A 7,972-nucleotide genomic window follows, 5' to 3' on the forward strand; every position below is an offset into this window, starting at 1 on the left:
TGGCTGAGAAGAGCAAGGTACCTTGCTGCTGGAGGATCACGGTTTCATATCAGGATCATCTGCTGAAACTTTCTATCATCCATTTTATGACAGTGTGTCATGCTTAGAGGAGCTTGGCTTGCTAGAAAGCATTAAGGTGGAATAAACTGAGCTAAGAAAAGAGTTGTCACAGCCCACTACTGCTCTGGTAAAGCGAACTGCATGAAGGTTCAGAGAGATCTAACTAGATCCTCAGCAGCTGAGCTGTAATACCTTCGCTTTGCAAGAGAATACTTTAAACTGTCATCATCATTTCCAGGTATTTCTCTGTGTAATGGAGCATATGCATTGAACAGGCAGCTTTGCAAAACCACAACCACATCACAGGATTAGAAGCTTGCATGCCTCTGGTACTACTTTATGTGCTGTTCATGGCTGGCACTGGTAAATCTCTGTGGTCTTTCACTCCAGTATCAACAATGTTATGGGATTTACTTAGCGTTTCTTCTAGGGAATCAAGTAAACCTTTTGCTAAGTCTCCACATTCCAGAAGAATGGTGTTTTCTACAAGCCCAAGCCTGTACAACTCTCTGGACCTTTTCTTTTGACTGAAAGAGTAATTAACAACAGACTATGGAAGCTGCATATTTGATTTGGGCAGAACCATCAAACCAGTGATTGCACTGCATTTTGTAGGTGAAAAATTACAGCAAGACACCAGCAGAGCATATCCGGTATGACTGTAGCTATGCCAGGAAAGCCATGATTTCTACCACAAAACAAACCCCACATATCTGTGGAATTAACTCATTTCCTTTGTTGTAACAGTTCCAGATGACCTCAGGGATTACATGATTTCAGGCTCCTAGTTGACATGCTTGTGTCATGTTTACTGTAAACACATTTTGAGATACACAGACTCTTATCTAGCATAAAAAGATAAATGAGAGTACAATATGGAATAACCCAGACAAGAAGAAACAACAAACGTAGAGAATACATTGCCTAACACAACAATGCTAGCTGAGGTTCTAGTTTCGCAAGGTTCTGGACCCTACTTTGGAGAGCTGAGTCTTAAATGTCTCAAATTATCTAAGTCAAGGAATCCAACATCTTGAAATATTATACCTGTAAATTTAGAAATCTTACCTCAGAAGAAAATATGTCATTATCATTACAATAATTTCCTTGTCTAACATGGATTTCTCATCAATAACTACTTAAGCGTTCTGGAGAAGGAAATCATGAATGCTGACTGAACTGTCTGACTGTAAAAACTGTTCTAAAAGTGTGAATGCCAACTGTTCGTTTACTGGTTTTGACATAAAAAATAATCAGGCTGAGCACTGAAGCACATGAGGGATCAAAGCAATATAATGACAGGCTATCAAAACAGTCACAGCCTTCCAAAGCTGTCTCCTAGACTGGAATACAGAAGCCAAAAGAATGGATAAAAGTAAGTGGGTTTAATCATTGTTCAGTGCTTTAATCCAAACAGAAGCTCCTTGCTTACAAGGGAATTGGCCGTGGTGATGAAGATTTACAGTAGCTAAGAAGGTTTTTGTGTATGAGGAGCAATCACCACAGGTGAATCCAATTAGTTTATGTGCAGATAATAATGGTGCAGAAGTCAAAAGTAAATGACATGAAAAAGGAAAGGCCAAAACTAAGGAACGTCATCCTTACTAAAATGTTACTTAGAAAATGTACCTCAAGAAGATGCCCTTAGGGCTGACATGATTCACAGATACTTAGGCAGATGTCTCTTAAAATAAATTATAGAGGAGAAAAACATGATGACTACACCACCTTGATGAACAAAATATACGAAGATTGTTATCTGAGTGGACTCTACTCTGCCAGACCGAAACAACAGTGCTAGAAATGAGGTGAAAAAGTCACGTTTGCATTCCTAAATATTTTGAGGAGTCTTTTTACTTCACCATTGCTCCTTTCTTGCCTGTAACCTGACAACCCTGCATTGAAATGATCTGAAGGATTTGTCTTCAATAGCAATTAGATGAAGAGAAAGTAGCAAGTATTTACTGATATCAGATCACATCATCCTCAGTTTAAAACTTCATTTGATAAATTAACTCATATCCCATCAGAGATTGTGTATATCTACCAAATAATTAATGATTCATAATTAAGCAAGAAGTCAAATGCCTGCCAAATCTAGAAAATATGATTATTAGATTAGATAATTGCTAATTTATCAGGAAAACAGACTGATTAATATAGTAACTAAGGAAGACAGAAACAGAAATTATTTAAATTGAGGTAGGAAGTAGTGGTGAAATAAGATATATCGAGAGGTAGAATATTACCAATAGAATTCTCAAGAGTATCACTCCTATTTTTATATTTTCACTAACAAACTTCATACAAAAACAGGTAAGAGAGATATGTGCCAGTGAAATTTGGTGACATGTTAGCAAAAACCTTTCTTATGCAAAAAGATATCAGAATGGGGTAAAAGAGGAACTGGATGATATTGAACTTTGCAGCAGAACTATGCAATGAAGTGTGATAGGAAAATGGGCAAACTCACCTATTTCAAGGCCAATAAGAATTATTTCTCATTAGAAGTTGGCACATCTTATGTTTGAAGCTACATAAGAAGAAAAATATCTGAGTATATTATGTAATCACTGGAGAGCTGTTAGTCAATATCATTAATTGGATATAACAGCAGAAAAACATGAAATGTGTAAAGAAAGGCATTTCCAAAACAGTACAGGGTAAAAAAATTAAGATGCGCACTGCTGTGGCAGGACCAACCCATGGTGAAACTGCAGATTAAGCTCAGGGAAGGGGCAGCAGAACGATCAGGGAAAGGCAGCATCCTTTTACCTTTAAGGAGTGAGCTGACAGTTCAAGTTCCTAATGCAGAAAGTGAGATTAAGCAAAATCACTTTAATTCAGGTACAGTTAGATTCTATTACTGTTGAAGTGGCAGAGGATTAGATTTAATGACTTGAAGATGCATACAATTCCTGTGTTTCTAATCAGGTTGGTGACAGCATTACATATGGTTAAAGTTCAAGTATAAAAATCCACTGAAATAGTTCTGTGGACCTGCAGCAAAATATTCCAGAGTTTGCCACCATATGGGAGCTGCTCCACTGAGGAAAGATACCAAACAATATTTTGTATTTCTGTATAACTATCAAGATACACAGAATCATATTTTACTAATTATCCAACTACAGGTTGTCAAACCTATCTCCTGTGCTATTCTCACGATCTCCTGATAAACTGCTTCACGTGAAGGGAACCACCTTTTTGTATTTTCTAGCCTAACAAATCATTTATATGTGATTGCAACTACAAATAAAACTATGGTAATACAATTACAGCATAATTGCAGCCAAATTTCAGGTTGGGAAAACTATTTTCTTCACTAGGCACTACAGCAGTAGATTTCAGGGTCAGTTGGGGGGAGTTTAAGAGGGGCAGGGATCTGCTGGAGAGGGTCCAGTGGAGGGCTACAAGGATGATTAGGGGACTGGAGGGCATGGCTTATGAGGAGAAGCTGAGGGACCTGAAGCTTTTTAGTCTGGAGAAGAGAAGACTTAGAAGGGATTTGATAAATGTTTCTAAGTATCTGAAGGCTGGCTAGGAGCAGGGGGCAGGCTCTGCTCACTTGCTCCCTGTGATAGGACAAGGAGCAATGGGCATAAGTTGCAGCTAAAGAGGTTCTGCCTCAACACAAGGGGGAACTTCTTTACTGTGAGGGTCACAGAGCACTAGAATAGGCTTCCCAGAGAGGTTGTGGAGTCTCCTTCTGTGGAGACTTTCAAGGCCTGTCTGGATACGTTAGATAGTATTGTCCTGCCCTGGCAGGGGGGTTGGACTCAGTGATCTCCTTGGGTCCCTTCCAACCTGTAATGTCCTGTAGTTACACTACTGCCTCAAAACTAAAGTTACTTTTATTACAAACACAAAACGTTCCAATGCATGCTTTGAGTATTCTCATTTTCTTGTCCCATTCTGATAACTGCTCTTATATTTATTAGACAGCAAATGAAGAGTAAATATGAAAGTAGCCTGCAACCCATGAGGAAGCAAAGAGACAACAGCCTTTCACTCTTCAGCATAAGAGAAGTGACAGAGGACTGAATGACAAACAAATAAACAGAAACACATCTTTCTCAACCAACATCCACATCTAATACTGAACTTCACTGACACAGAACTTTGTGGAAGATTGATGTTGATATATAGCCCATAAAGACAGAACATCTTCATGAATATTAGGTCTGCTGGTGACTATTCAAAGGAATGGTGTAGCTGACATCTCTACTTGCCAGAGACACAGGCCCGAGGAAGTGACAATTCACAGTTGTCTTGCTTCTCATAGTTTTCCCCTAAGCATCCACTACTCACTACACCCACTGACAAGATACTGGGCTTTTAGAGTTATTAGAGATGTAAGTACAAAAATTGCTGCTTTTCCTTTTATAAAAGAGATACATGTTTAAGATAACAGTGTCAGAATTTGTTTTTGATATCTCAGAGTAACTGTTTTGTAGGAATTGAAAGCTAATTCAATAAAAATTCAGAAAATACTTTTACTGGCAGGAAATCACCTGTTGTGCTGGTTTGAGGATAACTGGAATATTTTAGTGAGAGAAATTAAATCCTTAGCTGTGGGAAAGAAGGAAAAAAAAAATAACAACAGCACCCTATATCATCCATTCTTCTGCTGAGAAATGCAGCTAGTCAAAACATAGACACTCACTTCTCACACACTGCTCAGTCAGCTCTCACTTCTATTCCTTCCTTCTGGTGGCCTGGTCTCTGTGGCTGTATCTGCCTTAATCCCGCCTAACTTTTTTTCCCCCTCTAACCTCCTTGTCATCTTTTTGATATCTCACCAGATTTATCATGTGAGACATACAGGGATTGATCTGTTTATTTCTCAAGGGAGGGGAAAGTGGGAGGGGGGAGGTTCAGGTCAGGGGCCCTCCTGGGGACTCTGATGTTTCTGTGTTTCTGTATTACTTTTAACTCGTATGTAAATATAAATATGTGTGTATATATGCTTGTATATTGTGATAAGATGTAAATATAGCTTCATTCTTTAACTTCCAGCTCAGCTGAGTCTAGTCTGGGTTATTTTCCTAAGTATCAGGGGGCAGGTAACTCCCAAAACCATCACACCTGTCCAAGAAGTACATTAGGAGGCAATATTCATGTCCACCTACTTTTATACTAAAAATGCACAATCCATGCTATTGAAATCATTTCACCACACAGCTTATACACCTTATCTAGAGCTGATTTCTAACAGATTCCCACTTGCTCTATGAATCTAAGTTTCCAGGCTCTCACTTGCTTACTCAAAGAGGAATTTCTTAACTGAACTAAAATCGGTTTAGCCTTGAGCTCTGTGGTAAAGGGTTGGACTTGATGATCTGTGAGGTCTCTTCCAATCCTAATAATACTGTGATAAAATTGATACAGACCAACCATGAGGTCTAATGCAGGTTGTTTACAACGTGTTGCACTTCTTTGCACATCTATGCAGAATATATCACCACTTCCTTCTTAAGGAGAAAAATATAGTTTAAGATCCAAAGTTTGTAAACTATTTCTTTCCTCAACAAGGCACAAGTGAAAAAATCTCGGAACTGTAACGCACTGGCATTTAGTACGCAGCTTTGGTATTTCTAAAACCAAGCAAGCTACTTCAACAGCCACACACATGTCATCTCCAAAAATAATTATGTATCATCTACTATCAAGAACTGCAAAGTGCTGAAGAAGAAATTGTGCCTGCCCTGCTGCAGTATTGCCATGATTAGAAAAGCCTGTGAAATTGAGTCCCAGAGCTTCCTGGGTTTCTCCAGCACAGAGAACTTTGGCCAAGCATACTGAAAAGATGGCAAGCCTGGCCTAACCTCTCTTCACACAAAAGTAGTAGAGAGATGGAGAACTGCAAACAGCATGAACTACTGTTTTTCAGTTGTTTTACCACCACAAAATGCTTCTGCTGCAGGATCCAGTATATTTTTTTACACAAGGAAATAACTTCCTATCTATTGCTAACTCAAAAATGAGATCCACTGGGCTTGAAAAGCTCACTAGGTCACAGGATGTCAGGGAGTGGGAGGGACCCAAACAGATCACTGAGTCCAAACCCTCTGCCTGAGCAGGACCACACAATCTAGCTCAGGTCAGAGAATGCATCCAGACAGGCCTTGAAAGTCTTCAGAGAAGGAGGTTCCACAGCCTCTCTGGGGAGCCTGTTCCAGTGTTCTGTGACCCTTACAGTAAAGTTGCCCCTTTGTCTTGAGGTGGAACCTCCTGTGCTGCAACTGGCTCCTTGACCTACCATAGGGAGCAAGTGAGCAGAGCCTGTCCCGCCTCTCCTGACACCCTGCCTTCAGATATCTGTAGCCATTTATTAAATCCCCTCTCAGTCTTCTCTTGAAGGTCAAAATGAATCTCAGACACCATTATTCCTAAATTGAAAGCATTTAGTATTCCTACACCAAATATTAGCATAGATGTTTCTATCAGCAATCATCTGGTAATGTTTTATGCCTACATTTACATTTCTCAGATTTCAAATTGTGTGCTTAGCAATTTCATAGTCAAACAAGGTACAAATACAGGGCATTTTTTTCTTAAGAGATATGTGATCTATCACACAAGACATCTATGCTGCAGAGTGTATCTGGAAATGCTCAGTACCCAACCATTCCAATTAGAGTGGATGTTTTTAGCAGACATTTGAAAACCAAGGCCAATGACTCTAAGACCATAAACATGGATTAAGGAGCATGACTTTCACCCCCTAGTGAGAGGTTATCTTTGCAGTCCAAAAACTGAAAGCATTTTTAATTTGTTTCTTCTTTTTTTCCACAACTTTTCTTGGAATCTTTTTGGAACTTGTAGCAAATTACTTCAGGGTTCATCTTGCAGGCAGCACATTCACACCTGGGGCTCATTCATTCAGACTATAGTTAACATTCAGTCAAAATCAAAAAGTTTGTCTCTAGATATGAACTGAAGCTTGTAAAGAGACACCTTGGACAGGCAATGCTGGCAGTACATCTACACCTTGAAATAGCACAGTGATCCCTAAACTAGCAGAGATCCAATACGTAAGTTCACAGGATCACAGGATGTTAGGGGTTGGATGAGACCTCCAGAGATCGTTGGGTCCAACCCCTTGCCAGAGCAGGACCATAATCTAGCACAGGTCACACAGGAATGCATCCATACAGGCCTTGAAAGTCTCCAGAGAAAGACTCCACAGCCTCTCTGGGGAGTCTGTTCCACTGCTCTGTGACCCTTACAGAACTTCTTCTTTATGTTGAGGTGGAACTTGCTATGTTGCAGTTTATACCCATTGCCCCTTGCCCTGTCACAGAGCACAAGTGAGAAGAGCCTTTCCTTCTTGACACCCAGCCCTCATATATTTATAAATATTTATTAAATCCCCTCTCAGACTTCTCTTCTCCAGACTAAAAAGCCCCAGGCCTCTCAGCACCTGCTCTAATACCTTAATCACCCCTGTAGGCCTCCTGTGGACTCTTTCAAGTAGATCCTTGTCCCTTCTGAACTGGGGTGCCCAAAACTGGATGCAAAATTCCAGCTCAGGTCTCACTAGGACAGAGTAGAAGGGAAAGAGAACCTCCCTCCATCTGCTGGATGCACTCTTCTTAACTCACCCCAGGACACTTGTGCTGCTTTGAGACTAATTGCACTATTTTACTTTATTTACCCTACCCTTCATGTCATCTTTTTGACATCCCAACAGATTTATCATGAGATATACAGGGATTGAGCTGGTTACCTCAGAGGGAAAGAGAGGGGAGGAGGGGAGGAGGTTTGGGTCAGGAGCCTCCTGGCAATCTGATTGTTTTGGGGAGGGATTCTGTGTTTCTGTATTACTTTTAACTTGTATATAACTGTAAATATTTGTGTGTATATACACATGCTTATAAATTGTGCTAAGCTGTAAATACAGCTTCAT

This window comes from Pogoniulus pusillus, chromosome 9, assembly GCF_015220805.1.
Source record: "Pogoniulus pusillus isolate bPogPus1 chromosome 9, bPogPus1.pri, whole genome shotgun sequence".
NCBI classification, from domain to species: Eukaryota; Metazoa; Chordata; class Aves; order Piciformes; family Lybiidae; genus Pogoniulus; species Pogoniulus pusillus.